The sequence below is a fragment of the Chiloscyllium punctatum genome, chromosome 9 (assembly GCF_047496795.1).
Source record: "Chiloscyllium punctatum isolate Juve2018m chromosome 9, sChiPun1.3, whole genome shotgun sequence".
NCBI lineage: Eukaryota > Metazoa > Chordata > Chondrichthyes > Orectolobiformes > Hemiscylliidae > Chiloscyllium > Chiloscyllium punctatum.
The window spans coordinates 72,260,349-72,281,725 of record NC_092747.1 but is presented as its reverse complement, the minus strand read 5'-3'; the positions used below and the strand labels follow the sequence as shown (position 1 = coordinate 72,281,725).

General features: G+C 39.6%; 1 protein-coding gene across 24 annotated transcripts in view; it reads right to left on the bottom strand.

The window, feature by feature from the left end:
* The window catches only part of LOC140481497 (protocadherin Fat 3-like), a 792,082-nt gene that overhangs the window by 556,017 nt on the left and 214,688 nt on the right, over positions 1-21,377 (bottom strand). The window contains exon 1 of one of the 24 annotated variants that reach the window (XM_072577792.1): positions 20,483-20,541. The exons of 22 other annotated variants lie outside the window; for them this stretch is intronic. The gene's annotated coding sequence lies outside the window, so the exon portion shown is untranslated. Of the gene's footprint in view, positions 1-10,462; positions 10,522-20,482; positions 20,542-21,377 lie in introns of those variants that run through there. One more of the 24 variants, XM_072577790.1, reaches the window with a different exon arrangement.

The following is a 21,377-nucleotide window of genomic DNA, read 5'->3' as shown; positions in this document are numbered from 1 at the left end:
CTCTAGCTTTGGACTGTCATCCTGGGGAAAAGGTTTGGATATTTACCCTATCCATGCTCATGAGTTTATAAACCTCTGTAATGTCACCCTCAGCCTCAGATGCTCCAGGGAAAATAGACTCAGCCTCTCTTCATAGCCCAAACCCTCCAATCCTGGCAACATCCTTGCAAATCTTTTCTGAACCCTTTCAAGTTTCACAACATCCTCCCTTTAGCAGGGAGACCAGAATTGCATTTCAATAGTGGCTTAACCAATGTCCTTTACAGCCACAACATGACCTCTCAGCTCCTATATGCAATGCACTGACCAATAAAGACAAGCATACCAAACACCTCTTCACTGTCCTGTATACGTGTGACTCCATTTTCAAGGAACTATGAACCTGCATTCCAAGCAGGGAGATTTCCTAGAGCTGCTCAGGAGGATTTAAATTAATGAGGGGGGGGGGGGGGGGGGGGGGAGACCCAGGGAAATTGTGAGGAGAGAGATCAATCTGAGACTGGTACAGTTGGGAAAGGAAGCAAGTCAAAATGTCAGAACAGGCAAGTACAAGGTAGGACTGATAAATTAAACTGCATTTATTTCAATGCAAGAGGCCTAACAGAGAAGGCAGATGAATTCAGGGCATGGTTAGGAACATGGGACTGGAATATCATAGCAATTTCAGAAATATGGCTCGGGGTGGAAAGGACTGTCAGCTTAATGTTTCATGATACAAATGCTATGGGAAGGATAGAAAAGGAGGCAAGAGGGGAGGGGGAAGTGGTGTTTTGATAAGGGATAGCATTATGGCTGTACTTGAGGATATGCCTGGGAATACATCCAGGGAAGTTATCTAGGTGGAACTGAGAAATAAGAAAAGGGATGATCACCATATTGGTATTGTATTATAGACCCCCTAATAGTCAGCAGGAAACTGAAACAAATTTGTAAGGAGATCTCAGCTATCTAGAAGAACATTCGAGTGATGAGAATTTAAATTTCCAAAAACATACTGGGACTGTCATAGTGTTAAGGGATTAGAGGGAGGGGAATGTGTGTACAAGAAAATGTTCTGATTCAATATGTGGATGTACCTACTAGAGAAGATGCAAAATTTGACTTCCTCTTGGGAAAGGCGGCAGGGCAGGTGACTGAGGTGTCAGTGGGGGAGCACTTTGGGGCCAGCGACCATAATTCTATTAGTTGAAACCAGTGATGAAAAGGATAAACTGGATCTAAAAGTTGAAGTTCAAATTGGAGGAAGGCTAACTTTCACTGTATTTGGCAAGAACTTTCAAAAGTTGATTGGGGTCAGAAATTTGCAGGTAAGCGAACAGCTGCAAAATGGGAAGCCTTCAAAAATGAGATGACGAGAGTCCAGGGAAAGTATATTCCTGTTAGGGTGAAAGGAAGGCTGATAGGTGTAGTGAATGCTGGATGACTAGAGAAATCGAAGTTTTAGTTAAGAAAAAGGAGAAACCATATGGTATAGATCGAGTGAATTCTTAGAAGAGTATAAGGGCAGTAAGCTTTGTTAAATAGGGTTAAGGATAACCCTAATGGATTTTACAAATACATTAAGGACAAATGTGTAACTAGGGAGATAACAGAGCCCCTCAAAAGATCAGCAATTAGTCTTTGTGTGGAGGCACAGGAGATGGGGGAGATACTAAGCATATTTTACATCAGTGTTTACTGTGGAGACGGACTGGAAGATATAGAATGTTGGGAAATAGATGGTGACATCTTGAAAAACTTCCATATTACAGAGGAAGAAGGGCTCAATGTCTTTAAACATATAAAAGTGGATAAATCCCCAGGACCTGATCAGGTGTACCCGAGAACTCCGTGAGAACCTCCGGAAGTGATTGCTGGGCTCCTTGCTGAGATACTTGTATCATCAATAGTCAAAAGGTGAGGTACCGGAAGACTGGAGGTTGGCGAACAAGGTGCCAAAGTTTAAGAAAGGTGGTAAGGACAAGCCAGGGAACTATAGATCAGTGAGCCTGACATTGGTGGTGGACAAGTTGTTGGAGGGAATCCTGAAAGACAGGACTTACAGTATTTGGAAAAGCAATGACTGATTAGGGATAGTCAACATGGCTTTGTGCATGGGAAATTATGTCTCACAAACTTGACTGAGTTTTTTTGAAGAAGTAACAAAGAGGATTGATGAGGACAGAGCAGTGGACATGATCTATATGGACGTCAGTAAGGTTCCTCTTGGTAGACTGGTTAGCAAAGTTAGATCTGATGGAATACAGGGAGAACTAGGCATTTGGATATAGAGGACAGAGGGTGGTGTTCAAGTGGTCGAGCATTGCTTTTCAGACTGGAGGCCTGTGACCAGTGGCATGCCACAAGGATCGTTGCTGGGTCCAGTACTTTTTGTCATTTATATAAATGATTTGGATGTGAGCATAAGAGGTACAGTTAGTAAGTTTGCAGATTACACCAAAATTGGAAGTGTAGTGGACAGCGAAGAAGGTTCCCTCAGTTCAACGGGATCTTGATCAGATGAGCCAATGGGCTGAGGAGTGGCAGATGGAGTTTAATTTAGATAAATGCGAGGTGCTGCATTTTGGAAAAGCAAATCAGAGCAGGACTTATATACTTAATGATAAGATCCTGGGGAGAGTTGCTGAACAAAGAGACCACATTGTGCAAGTTGAAAGTAGAGACGTAGGTAAATAGGATAGTGAAGGCAGCGATGGAATGTTTTTCTTTATTTGGCAGAGCATTGAATACAGAAGTTGGAAGGTCAGGTTGTGGCTGTATAGGACATTGGTTAAGCCACTTTTAGAATATTGTGCACAATTCCGATCTCCTTCCTATTGGAAGGATGCTGTGAAACTTGAAAGGGTTTAGAAAAGATTTGCAAGGTGTTGCCAGGGTTGAAGGGTTTAAGCTATAGGGAGAGGCAGAATAGGTTGGGGCTGTTTACCGTGGAGCATCAGAGGCTGAGGAGTGGCCTTATAGATGTTTATAAAATCGAGGGACATGGATAGGATAAACAACCAAGATCTTTTCCCTGGGGTGGGGTAGTCTAGAACTAGAGGGGATAGGTTTAGCGTGAGAGGGGCAAGATATAAAAGGGACCTAAGGGATAACTTATTAACACAGAGGATGGTGCATATATGGAATGAGCTGCCAGAGGAAGTGGTGGAGCTGATACAATTACAGCATCTAAAAGATGGGCATATGAATAGGAAGGGTTTATAGGGATATTGGCCAATTGCTGGCAAATGGAACTAGATTAGGTTAGGGTATCTGATCGGCATGGACAAGTTGGGTCAGTTACGTGCTGTACATTTGACTCTACTGGCACTAGCCCAGTGAATAATTTGAATAATTATTAAGACATGGCACGTGCATTTGAGCAAAATAGACTTACAGGACGATGCAGATTGATCTAATTGGATTGCTCTGCAGTGAGCTAGCATGGAGTCAGGCAGCCAAATTGCCTGTTTGTGCTCAGTGAATATGTGGGTCAGTCTTTGCAGAGGATCCTGAAAGACAGTGAACTTGGATGTGGAGGAGCCAGGGACTTGCCTTCTCCCTACCCCCTCTTCCAGTTTCCAATCCCCCTACCCAGAGTTTCCAGTATAATCTCAGCTGATGTTATTATTAAACAATTAAGATCCCAGAAATAAATCTGGCTCAATAGCTATTTTGTTTCATGATTTGAGATACCGGTGTTGGAGTGGAGTGTACAAAGTTAAAAATCACGAATCAGTTTATAGTCCAACAGGTATAATTGGAACCACTCGCTGAAATTGTTTTTTAACAAACAAACAACAAAAAATGTATTCTTCAATGTATAATTTCAGTTACATCACACTGTAAACTTTTGCTATAAATTGTGTCTGATAATTGTGTACTCCACAACCACCAGATGAAGGAGCAGCACTCCGAAAGCTAATGCTTCCAATTAAACCTGTTGGACTATAACCTGGTGTTGTGTGATTTTTAACTTTATTTTGTTTCAGTTTGATTTAAATGAGGTGGTCTCTCATTGAAACAGGTGGTCACAATGTTACAAATTTGGTTAATAATATGGAAGCAAGTCCATAGTAACAAAGTCTTGAGATGAAACAGTAAAGCTTATCTGAAGTTGGTAAATCATCTGCTCTTCAATTAAAAAAAACACAGGCTTAAGCTGTCAGTGAAAGTTAAACACTCCACTGAACTGCATCAATTGACATGCCACCAGGAGCAAGAAAGATAAAACAATGAAAAAAAGGAAATGGTACAGATAGAATTATCTGCTGACATTTCTCAAAGACAATTAGCCATATGAATGTTTGGCTGAGTTTAAAAAGCACTTATCTTAGCAGAATTTCAGAATTCAGTTTGAAGAAATTATTTGAAAAATGAGCCATTTTCGATTTGGCTGTTGGATCAAATTTTTTTAAACAAAAGCTTGACCACTGGAAGGATGTCTTGGATGGATTTCATGAGTAGGTGAATTTTTATTTTTTGAGAAGCATGTTTGTGTGAGAGTGGTATTAAATTTTTCTCCCCCATCTCAAAGCAGCTTTGAAAGGCTGGTCAGGGCATTAATCAACTCCAGGCTCCCAACTCCTCTTGACCCACTCCAATTTACCTTTCAGACCAACAGATCCACGTCAGATGCCATATCACTTGCCCATCACTCGTCCCTAGAACATCTTCACACCAAGAATAGCTACATAAGAATCCCTCTCAATGCCAGCAAAACCAAGGAACTCATTATTGACTTTTGGCAGGATGTTACTCATACACCACTTCTCCTCCTCCTCCTCCCCCCCCACCCCACCCACACACACACATTAACAGCACAGAGGTGGTTACAAAGGCCCAACATCTGTTCTGCCTCAGGCAGGTGAGGAAATTTGGTATGATGGTGAATACCCTTGCCAACTTTTATCGATGCGCCATTGAGAGCATTCTGTCTGGATGTATCAGTGCCTGGTATGGCAACTGTACTATTCAAGATTGGAGACAGTCACAGAGTTGTGAACTCAGCCCAGACAATCACAAAAGGCCAACCTCCATCTATAGAATCCATCTCCAAGGTTTGCTGTCAAGGAAAGTCCGCCAGCATTCTCAGAGATCCATCCAACCCTGACAATGCTTTTCTACAACTTCTACATAAGGGAATAGGTACAGAAGCCTGAACACACGCACCAGCCAGTTTCAAAACAGTTTATACCCTACTGTTGTTAGAGTACTGAATGGACTCTCAAACTCTTAACATTTGCCTGTGTCTGTTTTTACCACTGTTTACCTATTATTTACTTATCTATGCTATTTAACTCTGTGATCTGCCTGTATTGCTTGCAAAGCAAAGCTTTTCACTGTGCCTCAGTACACGTGACAACAAATTCAAATCAATTCATGAGGTCTCACCATGAAGGAGAGTAAATGAGTGGAGGTGGGATGGGACAAATAGGGCATAGGGACCGAGTGAGGGCAAGACAACATGAGGGAGAGATTAGTAGCCTTAAAGAGTCTTAGAAGGAAGTGGATCAAAGTCCCTGAGAACCTAGACAAGCCTGCTAACCAGCCCAAATCTCGGTGAGTTTTTCTCCCCCCAACTTTCAAAATGGCAACACAGTAGGGGTCTTGAGCCAGTGCTTATCCACTCTGCTTTTTTCTTCTCTTCTCACTTTTCTTTCCTTTAAGTTTGTTCTTGGTACCACCTTATCATTGGCAGGGAGATAGTCATGGAGGCAGTAGGAATGACAATGGTCGAGGGCCGACAGTTGGGTCTCTGGAGCAAGGTGGTTGGTGCAATGCCACTGTGGCTTCTTTGCAATCTGGAGCATGGAAGCAGCTTGGGGCGCAATGTTGTTCCAGATCAGGATTCTGGAGATCTGCAGCAAAGCGAGCCAGGGTGGACTCTTGCAGTCAGCAGCAAGATGGCATCATAGAGGAGTGCATGCCCAGCACACGGGAGACCGACTCACATGGGGGAAAGAGATCAAACCCATAGCAGGGAGGCCCAGTGTGAAGCATCTGCATGCCTATGGCTAAAGGAGAACTGAATTCCTTATTTTTTTCTATTTTATAGAAAGATCAACTTTTTATTTTTCTAATTTGTAACTAAGATTTTGTACCTAGGTACTTTTGTAACCGAAAATAGTGCCAGGAATGGCAATTTTGTGCACTTCTCATTGTACTCCTGTATCACTTTACAGGAGTACATGTGAAAATAAATTTAATTCTAATTATATTTGTTGAAAATTATTTTTAAATTTTGAGACCACCTGACATATTTAACATTCTCTTTTCAGATTTCATGACATTAGCTTCCACCTGAAGCCAATAGACATGTCACAATAATTTCTCCCTACCTGTAAAACTTAAAAATTGGGCATTTCATCAGTTTTAACTTCCTAATTCACTGTCTGAGAGAATATAGCAATGTAACTGATAATCTTCACTGTTTGATGATAATACTGACACCTGAGCACTTGGAGTTTCCCTTGGGATAGTGGCATAAGGAAAAGGCTATTGGGAAAGGAAAAGAAATCAGCACCATCTCAGTCTTTATGGAGTTTCCTTTTAGCTTAGAGGCAAACCCTGACACTACACTGTTGTCTACAAAATTCAAGCCAATCGAATTATGTTTGGAGTAATTATTGGAGTTTATTTTTCAATAAAGTTCCATGTTGCAAGTATTTGCCAAGTTAAAGATAAGTTTTACAGGAAAAAAATCTTCTGATTACCATTCTGTAAAATACATTGTGTAAGGATACTTTATTTTACTCAAAATAGAATCCTGAATGCTGTTTTCAAATTGGGGACTGAAAATAATAAGCCAAATGTCTTTAATTTTGAATAACTTTCACAGTTCTGAATTTTACATGCAACTTTCAACACAATTCAAATTCAGGTGAGTTAGACACTTGTTTGAGTGTCCAAGTCGAATGGATTAATATAGAAATATTATATAAGTTATGCATTTTGCTGAAATATACAAAACATGTTTTGTGAAGTATTTCAAGTGGCAAACACATTGGGATATTCTGTTATTGAATTTAATGTAATTGAAGCACACAATCCTTCTTTGGTATCATGTCAAGTTTTATTAAGTAACTACCTGTATTTGAAACATTGTTTTCAACTATATTGGCAAATTGCTTATTGATCTACTGTCCATTATCAGTATGCATGTTAAGTGTTTTTAAATTCTGTTAAATGGACATATCAATGTTAATTGCAGATTTTCTTTTATTTTCCCTCAAACTAGAGCACATAGCATTGATCCATTATAAAACATATGCAGTGTAGCAATTAAATTTCATCATTCTACACAGTGGAAAACTATAATGGTACTGATGATAAGCATTTTAAACATTTCTAATTTAATTAATTAAGACGTATAGTTAAATAAGTAATGTTTTTGATCCATAACTACCTAATATCATTTACTGTTTGCATGGCATTCTGGAAAGTTTGGTTGCCTTCAAAAGACCACCAGTAAGGTTCAGACAGAGCAGTGGAGGGATACAGGATAGCCAGAAGGGACCTGAAGAAAGGGATTAGGAGAGCTAAGAGAGGGCATGAAAAATCCCTGGCGGATAGGATCAAGGATAACCCCAAGGCATTCTATGCGTATGTGAGAAACCTGAGAATGACGAGAACGAGGGTAGGTCCGATCAAGGACAGTGGTGGGAGACTGTGTATTGAGTCGGAAGAGATAGGAGAGGTCTTGAACAAGTACTTCTCTTCAGTATTTACGAACGAGAGGGACTGTATTGTTGAAGAGGAGAGTGTGAAACGGACTGATAAGCTAGAAGAGATATCTGTTAGGAAGGAAGATGTGTTGGACATTTTGAACAACTTGAGGATAGACAAGTCCCCCGGGCCTGACGGGATATATCCGAGGATTATGTGGGAAGCAAGAGAGGAAATTGCAGTACCGTTGGCAATGATCTTCTCGTCTTCACTGACAACGGGGGTGGTACCAGGGGACTGGAGAATAGCGAATGTTGTGCCCCTGTTCAAAAAAGGGAATAGGGATAACCCCGGGAATTACAGGCCAGTTAGTCTTACTTCTGTGGTAGGCAAAGTAATGGAAAGGGTGCTGAGGGATAGGATTTACGAGTATCTGGAACGGCACTGCTTGATTAGGGACAGCCAGCACGGATTTGTGAAGGGTAGGTCTTGCCTTACAAGTCTTATTGAATTCTTCGAGGAGGTGACCAAGCATGTGGATGAGGGTAGAGCAGTGGATGTAGTGTACATGGATTTTAGTAAGGCATTTGATAAGGTTCCCCATGGTAGGCTTATGCGGAAAGTCAGGAGGCATGGGATAGAGGGAAATTTGGCCAATTGGATAGAAAACTGGCTAACCGGTCGAAGTCAGAGAGTGGTGGTAGATGGTAAATATTCAGCATGGAGTCCAGTTACAAGTGGAGTTCCGCAGGGATCAGTTCTGGGCCCTCTGCTGTTTGTAATTTTTATTAATGACTTAGATGAGGGAGTCGAAGGGTGGGTCAGTAAATTTGCAGATGATACAAAGATAGGTGGAGTTGTGGACAGTGAGGAGGGCTGTTGTCGGCTGCAGAGGGACTTAGATATGATGCAGAGCTGGGCTGAGGAGTGGCAGATGGAGTTCAACCCTGCCAAGTGTGAAGTTGTCCATTTTGGAAGAACAAATAAGAATGCGGAATACAGGGTTAATGGTAGGGTTCTTGGTCAGGTGGAGGAACAGAGGGATCTTGGGGTCTATGTACATAGATCTTTGAAGGTTGCCACTCAGGTGGATAGAGTTTGTAAGAAGGCCTATGGAGTATTATCGTTCATTAGCAGAGGGATTGAATTCAAGAGTCGTGAGGTGATGTTGCAGCTGTACAGGACTTTGGTTAGGCCACATTTGGAGTACTGTGTGCAGTTCTGGTCGCCTCACTTTAGGAAAGATGTGGAAGCTTTGGAGAGGGTGCAGAGAAGATTTACCAGGATGTTGCCTGGAATGGAGAGTAGGTCATACGAGGATAGGTTGAGAGTTCTCGGCCTTTTCTCGTTGGAACGGCGAAGGATGAGGGGTGACTTGATAGAGGTTTATAAGATGATCAGAGGAATAGATAGAGTAGACAGTCAGAAACTTTTTCCCCGGGTACAACAGAGTGTTACAAGGGGACATAAATTTAAGGTGAAGGGTGGAAGGTATAGGGGAGATGTCAGGGGTGGGTTCTTCACCCAGAGAGTGGTGGGGGCATGGAATGCGCTGCCCGTGGGAGTGGTAGAGTCAGATTCATTGGCGACCTTTAAGCGGCATTTGGATAGGTACATGGATGGGTGCTTAATCTAGGATAGAAGTTCGGCACAACATCGTGGGCCGAAGGGCCTGTTCTGTGCTGTATTGTTCTATGTTCTATGTTCTAAATATGATGTCTAAACTGCAGACAAGTGTAATTTAAAGCAAACTTCAAGATGGTTACAAGTAAGGAAGGTTTATCAGTCCACCTTAGTTCACCACTTGCCAGAGTTTGCAAGTCAGTATTTAAACAACTTGTTTCTGAAACTAATGCAAAGCACAAAGATTTAACCAGCTGTGTTATTTGAACTTCTTTTCTGAATGTTTGTTTGATTTGCTACCAGATGAAGAGATCTTTAGATTTCCAGCAATAGTGGTGTCCATCAGACAGCCAACACTAATACACTACTAATAGACAGTAAATAAAGAACTAAAATATATTGGTTAGCATTCATTTACAATTAGATTTTACAGGGAGAATGAACTAAGTGTTTGGATAGATACATGGGATTACATGAGTTACAGGAGCTGAAAAAAAGGCAAAAAATCTTTGGAAATAGTTTAGAAACCTGTTAAATGTCTCCAAAATAATAAAGAATGTAAGATTACACACTTACAAAGTTATGTTTCAGGACCAGTGATTTTGTTTAGGAGTAATGATGAGTGCTAAAATCTCAGTTACACTTCAGTCAACAACGTGGAACTCATTAAACATCTTTATGAAATGAACAGCAAAAAATGGTCAGTTTTTATTCAAGTATTTTTAATTGATTAAAGATTAAGGTAACTTTAATATTGCAACCCATAAATGACTATGGAATTACAGAACAGAGTTTTGGATTTCAGGTTTTAACTTCACATATGCAGATTCCAAAGACTATCAGTTTCAGAGTAGTAATAATGAGGCATCCTATTAAGTTTGACGTCTCTACAATTACAAAATCAAGGTTGCTGCATCCTCATTTGCTTCCTTGCACCACAGCACGTAATAGCTTCTGAGATGGTTTCGGCTCATCCTGAACAACTGTTTAAAGTATTGCTTAAATAGGAATATACTTACACTAAACTGACAATTATACAATCAGTTCAAAACTAAATCGGTGTGCATTCTGTCAAAATGTCCACATTTTCTGGGAATGTATGCTCTCAATGAAAAAAATGTAGCAGAGTTTTTAATTACAATGATTTTAAACACCAGTTTGTAATCTATATTATCCGCTAAAGAGAACATACCTATCCTTTCGGAGGGACAGAAACCATCACAATATATTCAAATTCTATATGCATTCTTCCTTCGTATCTTATACCTCCTCAAACCTGTTAATGCAAAATATGCTTGTGTAATTCCAGAAGCTAGTACTATTGCCAGTACCAAACATTTAATTAATTCATGGGTTTCCTTGCTAAAGTCACCAATTGGCAAGATTCCCATTGTAGTTCTTGGATCTGGGAGTGTGCCAAACAAGGTCTACATTGCAGCTGTAGAGGATTGATGTGGTGCTGACACTTCCAGCTACAGCACAGCAGCAGTACTGATGGCACAAGTTAATGAAACCAATATATACAGGCACTTTTTGAAATGTTGGTGATCACGTTTAAACTCTCACATTACTGGCTGTAACTACATACATTTTGAAACATTGCCAAGTTATCCATGTTAATAAACCTAACTATAGGTAGACAACTTACCTTTATTGAAGGATCATAGCATAATTCAGTATGGAAGGGCTATTCAACATGTTCAGCCAGATTTCACCAAAGCTCAATTGGAGACAGGAAATTTCTTAGCTTGATTTACTTGCCTCAGGGAAAATTGCCCCAAAAAGGCAAAGTTTTCATTCCAGAGGTCTAGTGCAGGATAAATTCAGGCGCACCTTCTCACACATTAGAGCCAGCCACAGGGACTGCTAAGTTCCAGTCGGGTTGGTTAAAAGGGTTGCTTAATTTCACTGGGATCTTTGCAAGTTGCTTGGTTAAGCATTAGGACAACCAACTCTCACCTATTCATATGAAGCTCAGCACTCATTCACACAAAGCCTCCACAATTGCCATGTAAACCTAGGACACTCCATCTCCTCCTAAGTTCCCTTGTAGCCCGTGTCAACTTAATACCAATTCATGACACTGAACCAGAAACCTTTATCCTTGCACCCTGGAAACTCATTGAAGACTTACCATGGGCAAGTATTCGGAGACATTTATTTGATTTCATCTCAGAATGGCTAAGTATCCATTATACATAGAAGCCATTCAATGTATTTAAATCCTCTCTCATTCTTAACCACTTATGAAAGCAAATATTTGAATTCATCACCTCTCAGATAGCCGAACCTTCAATAATCACTTTAGTAAGAGCTTAAAAAATCTTCCCAACCATATCAGATTGTGGAAGCAATCAAGAACAATAACACTAACTTTTCTCTTAAATTACTCAAGATGTGGCATCAGTAGCTGGGCTAACATTTATTGTTGTTCTAGGGTACCCTTGAGATGATGGCAGTGGATTGTCTTCTTTATGTACAGCCATCCATTTACTATAGGGACATCCACAATGCTACTGGGGAGGGAGTTCCAATATTTTGACCCAGCAACACTGGAAAAGGCAATATATTTTCTAGTCTGGGTGGTGAGTGGCTTGGAGGGGAGCTTGCAGGTGGTAGTGATCCCATTTATCTGCTGCTATTTTCCTTCTAAGATAGTACTGGTCATGGTTTTGAAAGGTGGTGTATAAGGAGCATTCGTGAATTTCTGCAGTGCATCTTGTAGATGGTACTGTCACCTGCTGAGTATCGTCAGTGGAGGAAGTGAATATTTGTGGATGCACTATCTACCAAGCAGACTATTTTGCCCTGGATAGCATCAAGCTTTAGTGTTGTTGGAATTGCACCCATTCAAGCAACTGGGGAATATTACAACACATGACTTGCGCTTTGTAGATAGTGGACAGGCTTTGGAGCATCAGGGAGGGTGTTACTCACTAGGAGTCTAAGCCTCTGACCTGCTCTTGTAGCCATAATATTTATATGGCAGAAGTGGGTACTGCAGATGCTGGAGATTAGAGTCAAAATTAGAGTGGTGTTGGAAAAGCACAGCAGGTCAGGCAGCATCTTCGGAGCAGGAAAATCAGCGCTTCGGGCAAAAGTCCTTCATCAGAAATGGGACATGGCCAGTTCAGTTCAGTTTTAAGTTTTAAACGATAACCCTTTGGGTGTTGAAACTGGTGGAATTGAACGATGATACAATTGAATATCATAGGACAAAGGTTAGATTCACTCTTGTTGGAGATGACCATTATCTGGCACTTGTGGTGCAAATATTATTTAATACTTAGCAGCCTAAGCCTGAATTTTAGATGAACCAGTTGTGTTTTAAATGACATACAATTGCCTTAGCCACCATTACTGGGATTCTCTTTTTAAACTACAAAAATCTATTGTTAGACATCTACTGGAATTTTTCATTTAACCTCCAGGTTCCTTGAAATATTACTATACTATCTAGATATGAACTCTCAGAAGAGGATCCAGCACTGTTGTAGGTCAAACGCCATCTCCTGTTCATGTGGCCTTTGTACCAGCTACAGCCTTGCTAATGGAAGAGGTTCCCCTTCCACAATTAAGGACTGGCTGCTAAGGCCATTTTTTTAAACCTTAAAGTTAAACATGTTTGAGAAAAGATTCTTCCACCTTGGAGTATATTGTCATATTCCTCAAAAAAGCAGCAAGCTGCTTCTCCAATGCTGGGGACATCTCATTGCCCACGTAAGGGTACCAGGTACTTGGAAGCTAGGCGGTCAATCAGCCAACTTTGAAACACAACAGTGGGTTTCACGTTTCTATTCAACCATGACAGACTTCTATCCAACCGAAAGCCACAATGGAAAGACTGACCCCAGCTTCTCTCTCTCTCCAGCTAATCCCTCACTACAAGAATTTTCAGATTATTTATATATTTTCTGACAATGTATCATTGCAACATGAAGCCGGAACTGTATTTTGTAACTGAAAGACTTTGAAATCAGATTCTTAGTTCGTCAATACTAGCCCTGTTCTTTCCTAATATTCAAATGCAATGCATGCATATGCTTCTTAGCCCTGGACAACAGCCTCTTCAAGCAACACCAGCCATCTGCATTAAACTTGTCCCATACACTAAATGCCAAACCAGACCCTTCTGTCTGTACTGATAACATTCTTGCTTCTTTTCTATGACCCGTTCTAGCACACCCCTTGTGTGTCAGGCAGATAGCGTTAAATGGCATTAACAGCACAAATTTACGCCTGCTGCTGAAACATCCATCTATTTGCGCATTTAGTGCCTATACTGCATGCATCTATCACAGAACTCAGCAAGTAACAAGATCTTTGCATGCTGGCTGCAGTGGAAACAACAGCTCCTAGATAATTCCATATTCTAAGACCTGTTTGGAGATAGACAATTATACTTCATAAATTAGACGACTTTCATAGTTATACTGTAAATGCTTTCAATTTAGTTTACAGCAGCCATTAAGTATCTTCTGTGACGTCAGAAGCATGAATGAGATTTTGTGAATTTACAGACTTGAGTGCACCAGCTAATTTAAAAAAATACAAGAACAGCAGTTTGTAATTTTCAAATGCTCAAAGTCAGAATGGCTGTGAATTTTACACTACCAGCTACTGTAGGAAAAAAAATTGAACTTTGCCTAGTTTCAGTGGTGAAAGTATAAAATGGCTGCAGAATTGAACAAAAGAAATGAGCATTTAAGTTGAGCAAGGGAAACAGTGCTCCAAACTGAATTGCACTGAACAGAGAACCCAGCAAGGAGAGATTTTGACTGAAGACATACTTTGAACCCTTAAAGTGATTGTTACGGAGAGAGATAAGACATTGGTCAATGTCTGATAACACCCTCGTTTCAATCTGAAGGGTTTGAATAATGAAAATTGCAGAAATGTGATTGATTTACCCATTATATATCCCAATTGAGAGAGCATGTCTGAGAGAGAAGAAACAAAATAAAACAAATCAACATATGCAGAATTTCAAATTGTCAGTTATCAGCTAGTGTAATTATGGGAGAACAGACAAGATTTTTAATTATGCCGAGACACATTCTGGGTCACAGGTAAATATCATATTGTTAAGAGAAATATTTACAAAAGAGCTAGCAGAAAGATCAAGCCCAGGATGCAAATAACGCATAGGGCACTACACAAAAAAAAGGTGCATGACCAGCATGGAGTAGCTCTCTAACTGGAAGAAGCTAAAATCAATCTTTTAAACAAACACTGATTTTAAACAGCACAAGCCTATAAAGATGATTGCTCAAGTGACAAAGCTGACGATTCTGATCAATTACTCTACACCGTACACTAGACTGTCATCAGGTCTAAAGTTAATGATTTGTTATTGCAACATAACTGTAGAAAAACTTCACATGCACATGGTGTGTTAGGTAGACATTGTAGGCAAGATTGTCACATGGCACCAGTAAAGTGTCAACAGCTGCAAAACAAGGAGGGATGATTTATGAACCTATGACTTGAATACTACCACAAGCTTCGCAGACCTGTGAAGCGGCTCAAGATGGTGATCCAAAACATGGATCCCAATGTAGCACTGAAGCTATATGACAGAACAATACCTATACCAAAACAACAATGAATTGGCAGAATAAAACTGTGGAAATCCAGATTGTGAAGGTTTAGCAAAACCTACTAAATTCAAAGTTTGTGAGAAGATTTGTAGCTCGAGTGCTTGTTGTTGTAGTTCTGTTCGCTGATCTGGGAATTTGTGTTGCAGACGTTTCATCCCCTGTCTAGGTGACATCCTCAGTGCTTGGGAGCCTCCTGTGAAGCGCTTCTGTGATCTTTCCTCCGGCATTTGTAGTGGTTTGTCTCTGCCGCTTCCGGTTGTCAGTTCCAGCTGTCTGCTGCAGTGGTCGGTATATTGTGTCCAGGTCAATGTGCTTATTGATTGAATCTGTGGATGAGTGCCATGCCTCTAGGAATTCCCTGGCTGTTCTATGTTTGGCTTGTCCTATAATAGAAGTGTTGTCCCTGTCGAATTCACGTTGCTTGTCATCTGCGTGTGTGGCTACTAAGGATAGCTGTTGGTGTCATTTTGTGGCTAGTTGATGTTCATGGTTGGGGATCGTTAGCTGTCTTCCTGTTTGTCCTATGTAGTGTTTTGTGCAGTCCTTGCATGGGATTTTGTACACTACATTGGTTTGATGTCACCTAGACAGGGGACGAAACGTCTGCAACACAAATTCCCAGCTCGGTGAACAGAACCACAACAAATCTACTAAATCTTGCCAGTCAGGGAACACTTCAGTGCTAAAAGACATTCAGCCTCCAAACTTCAGGTAAGCGTCCTCCAAGTCGGCCTTCAAGATACATGATAACGCAGAATCACAGAGCAGAAACCAATAGCCAACCTCAGTCATTATGAGGACAGCCTTAACTGTGGAGTTCATGTTGTGCCACATGTAATCCCCACCATATTGTTGGATTTGTAAAATCTTTATTACTATTCTGTTTTGACACAGTACTTTGATTACTTGGGATTACAAATAGTTCTGGCATACCGTGTGTTTCAGCAGATATAACATTGAAGAAGAATGGTATTTTGGAGAATGCTTACTTGTTGGCAATAGGATGATTCCAGTTCGTTCTGCACATCTGATGTTAACATCACACTGTTCTGCATGTGCATCAATATACTTGCTATTCTCTGCATGTGCCAGTGTCTGTGCATGCATGACATCGATGCCAGTTTTTGTGCCATTCTGTACACGTGCAGATATCAACTGCCGACAGAGCAGCTAAGACGTACTGCACAGAGAACAGCTTTCTTACATTTTTTAAAAGGTACTGCATTAAATTTACTTCTGTTTTACAAATAAATATAATTTCAAACTTCATTCAGGCTGTGCTAAACTTTGCATTAGACTTTTGGATGATTTTTGAGTGATCATGAGTGATCATGAGTGATATTTTCTCCTGGTCTGCCCCAACTCACTTTTCCCATAGGCCCTGTGATTTATATTAAGTGACATTGTACAGGAACACAACTACAGCATTATAAGAGAACTACCTGTATCTCTCTACCCTAATTGGTTTGTGCAGGTTTTGATTATTTGTTACTTTGGTTAGACCCTCATCTTGCAAGTAATACTTACTCATATTATTCTAGCCATTTGGTTTGCATCGAGCACTAAGTTTTTCATTATTTGCAGTTATCTCTGCCTTAATTGGTTCATAGGTCATCCCTTCACTTGTTATCCAGCTGTTGATACTTTACTTACACCATGTGACATTCTTGATTACCTGCAAAGACTTGTTATTCAGCTGGTTGACAGTACTCTCACTATTTGTACTTATTGGTTGACAGTTAATGACCAGGAATTATCCTGCCATTATCTCTCTACCTATATGTTCTGCACCTGTGTGCTTCCCTCCACTTCAACTGAAAGAAGCAGCGCTCTAAAAGGTTGTGATTTCATATAAACCTATTGGACTTCAACCTGGTGTTGAAAAATTTCCGATTCGTTTGTGCCAGTCCAATACCAACATCTTGATGTCAAAATACCATATGTACATTGTGTCAGAATCTGGGGAAATTCCTTGGACAATGAGAGCTGGAGCAGAGATGCAGAGTCAAACGTGCAAAAGATACAAAGCAGTGCAATATTCTGTTTGAATTGTGAACTATTTAGCAAAGTCTTTGCCAATTTGCCAGAGTGTGAATCTCTTGTGCATGCTTACTACTAAATTATAGTGATATTACAGCACATAAATGGCTTTCACGAGAACAAAAACAAGTACAATAATGATGGTGAGGCACCATGATGTGAATGATCAAGTCCATTTCCAGTGGAATATCAGAGAGACTGCATTTGTAGCAATCATGATATAAAGATAAGTTGCATTAAACTGACCTGCTTGCTTTAAATTTTATGTATACAGAGACTAGAAGTGGGAGTGACTAGAATTAACAGATTTCTTAATGAATAATTTTCTTTATTGACCTGTGTTGGCTAACTTGCATCTGTAAATCATACTGAGTATAATTTTGAATGTAAAGTGGGATTTTTAGGTGAATGCATTTTTATGGACTGCACTGGATCACTTGTCTGGTCACATGACACCTCTAACTTCTGAAAGTGCTTTCATTTTAGTTTGTGATGGACATTAGACACCAATTAGAAAGAACCTGCATCCCTTTAAGGCACTGTTGAAATTTGCAATCTGTATTCTTTAGTAAAAAAAATGAAAAGAAGTTTGATTGGTCTAAGGTACTTGACTTTTCACACTCCTGACTTCATTGATACAAATGAAAACAAATGATGTAAAGCTGCTGCCTCAGATTTCAATATCACAAAGAGTTATCTTCTTTTGCAATCACTTTCAGAAGCAGATGCATTCATTTCTATAAATGTTAGTGCTGTGCCAGAAAGAAAAGTATTGGACAACACAAATACAAAATGGATTAATTATATATTAGTTGGAACCAAAAGATTTATCCCACAAACCTCATATTGCTAAGAGCCAAAGGAATTTTTCTAGTGCAAGTAAACCCAATCTGAATAATATTTTGAATTTTCACAATGTAGCTGTACTACAAATTCACACACCTCCATTTGCTTGCAGCAATAAAAGAAGACAGATGAAGGTAATCAACAAGAATCCAGAGGAAGCATGCATGCAGCCTCAATACAGACTTGATAAAATTACTCCATTCTCTACTCAGGTGCTGATTTGCTCCTACACTACATTAAGTAATGTCCGGAAACAATTCATTTGATTCAACCCACATGCACAATTCAAGTTTTCAACATTCTGCACACAAATCAGAATCTACCATTAGGGGATAAACAGCCCCAAAAGTGAGAATCTATTACTGCTGGATTTCTTAGAGAACAAACATTCACGATGTGATCTTAATTGGGACTTGAGCTTAGCCTCTTGTTGACCAGAAAGACAAAACACCTCAATAAAAATTCTTTACCTGAGCCACTAAACTGTATGCAGTCACATCCATTTTAACCAGTCCCTTTAGTTATTCATTAACTATCTAAATCTCCACATGCATGATTTTTCACTACAAGGCTTTATAAGTATCATACACATTATCCTCAAAGCATCCCTCCTACATTAGATATTTTCTAATCGGTTACCAATTGAATTTTAGTGTCCATTATTCAAAATTCAAATATATTTTAATCATAACTTGAAATGTCAAGGTATTCAAATTGAAAATCTTGGTAACTTTATCCAAAAAAATTATGCAATCTTCTCTGAAGAAGCTGAGAAGAACATCAGTACCAAAATGAAAATTCAATTTTCTATATTCATTATATTTATAACTTTGAAAGATTTACAAACTTGGGGTCATAGCTTGATATCAGACAAATAAAAAGAATTGTAATGAGTGACAAGGTGATGCTATGGAAAAATGTCATTCCTATATCTGAAACATGTGCACTGAATGATTAACTGGATTAATAGAGTGCAAGGATGTGGAGAACACCTAGTCCCAATGATTCTCATTTGAAGAACTGGTATTGACATAGTGGGCTGAAAGGCCTCTTTCTGCATTATAAGACTTGTGATTCTGTGAAAAGCTGAATATTACATTTCTTCATTTTAAGACAATTTCAAGTTTGTAATTTAACACAAGTCTATAGTGATGATAATATTTGCACACAAGCCATCAACATATCCTGATCAGTTTAGAGATGATTAATATTTTACCAAATCAAAAAATTAACAGGTTTACTATAATTTATATATGTTACAGCATCTTCAATATGGATTGCATTAAATGCTCTAGTGACAATATAAATGGAGACATTCTTAACTTAAGGGAAGAGAGTAAGGATGGATGGTGAACTGAAAGGACTTGAGAGAATGCACAAGCAGCTACTGTTTACAATGAAGAGCTATTGTTGACAACATAGTAGCAAGATGACAGATATTTAGAAAAGGACTTCCACAAGGTTCTTCAAATGCAGCAGTAAAATGCTGGTGGAGCTAATCAAGAGCAAAGTGATTGACCTATTCAGCAGTATTATAGATCATGGAAGCAAACAATAAATTACTGGGTCACTAATAATCTGAATTGTAATTTAGTTTGAGAAATAATTCTCTTTAATAAATAGTGAGAAAATCTATGCGGACAGCTTTGTTCTGGTTCAAAGCTCCTTTTATTGAGCTAGACAGATTGTGCAACTGTCCAAAATGTTACTTAGACACAGAAAATACCAACCATTACAAAAGGATACTTAATTAAATAGGAAAACCAAGTATTGGCATTACTAAAATAAAGAGCGCTGGAAATGTTCCAACAGGTCAAGCAGTACGTGAGGACATACCAAAGAATGTTTCAGATCAATAACCAGGCATCATCACTACTGCACAGCATCTATTATGTGGCGCATCTCATATATGCATCAAAACATGGACGTTCAAAGATCGAGGACTGGACACGTAAATATGCAAGTAGGGTTTCAGCCCCTCAATACATTTCAGATGAATACAAAGTAGGCATATCCATCAGACAATATTTTTGATAAAATAAATTGTTATTGCTACAAAAGGAATTAAACTTTCAAGAGGCACTCATGGTCTGAACGCCATACAGTCATTGACGCAACACAATGCAAACTGGAGTCAGGCATTAAGGCTGTACACAATCGCTGTTGCATCAGTCTCTGTGGGAATTCCCCCAGGAAATGGAGCCTGCTGATGGATAAATCACTGTGTCTGTAACACTCTAACAAAGCTCCTGAAAGTTGTAAATTTTCCAGAGTTCTAATTTAGTTAAGCTTAATAGTTCTCCAGAAAAAGAACATTAAAAACTTAGCTAAATTCTGAGTAACTATTAAACTGACCCTCCAACTTACTGCTGACGTTCTCAACGACTCCTCCCTCAAAACTTTATACGTCCCCCCGATCCTCTGATAATTACCCCCAATCTGACGACCCACCCTTGTCCTAACACAACACGGCTGGTGATGCTGGTTCCAGCCAACTCCAAGTGATGCCCCTAGTCTGACACAGCCCATTCCCCACTACCAGACCTGCAATCCGCCCCCGAACTAAATTCAGCTCAGCATGTACTTATTCACCCACATGACATTCTTCCCAATTGGTACAATAATAACTCATCCACAAGGGACCCAAACCCCTCAAGCAACTGCCACCCCCAACCCCACACATAGCAGCATTGAAGTGCTGGCCGCACGTAATAATTAAATCATACCATGGTGTACAAACTGCGACAGAAAGAAGACATGGTTTTTATAAGTTTCTTCTTTGCTGCTCTGTAACAGGAGGTAACTGTCCAGGAATCTCCAGTGCAGAAGACATCTAAAAAGGTAAGTCGCATTTTAGAAATCCCAGATACTAATCTGACTAAAAGCCACTGCACTTCACAATATGCATGTGTCTCCTTTACCCAGTGACACACCGCAGCATTCACCACCCTTGCCTCAAAAAATGGTGGTAAGTGCTGGGTACATCCAGAATCAGGGCTTCCGTGCCATTTTGGCCAAGCCAGAGTCCCTAGCCACCTTTGCAAAAATTCAGATCTTAGGATTCAACTACTCAAATTTTAAATGGAGAGAGAGCACAAGAGAATCAGTTGATAAAACAGTCTGCAATATTGACCCCAATCAATAAAGGTAATACAATGCTAAATATAGACCAATAATTGATCAAAAAATACAGTCAGAATATCACCTTTGGAAGGCTTGGTCATTGAGCTTAAGCACACATTTATCATCAGGAATCAAAAGTAAAAGAGAAAATAAACTCATTATAAGAATGGTGATGAGGAGTTCAAATATATCAAGTGTAATGGTAATATAAAATTAAGAAAATCCTTTACAATTGGTTTCTGAATTTGCAACCAGATAAATTCAGGTTAAGAGTGCCAATAGATAAATGAGGCTAGATCAGCAGAATTACTGAAGTTTTCCTAGTTGAGGGTTGCCAGAATATATAATACCCAACTAAAAATGTCAACCCATTTTAATTATGATTAGATATGATTGGTCTTATTCTGCAATCGGTCAGACACCCAAAAACAAAATTGAATGTGTATCTACTATCAAAAGAATTCAATAGGTATTTGAGTTATATATGTGAACAATGTA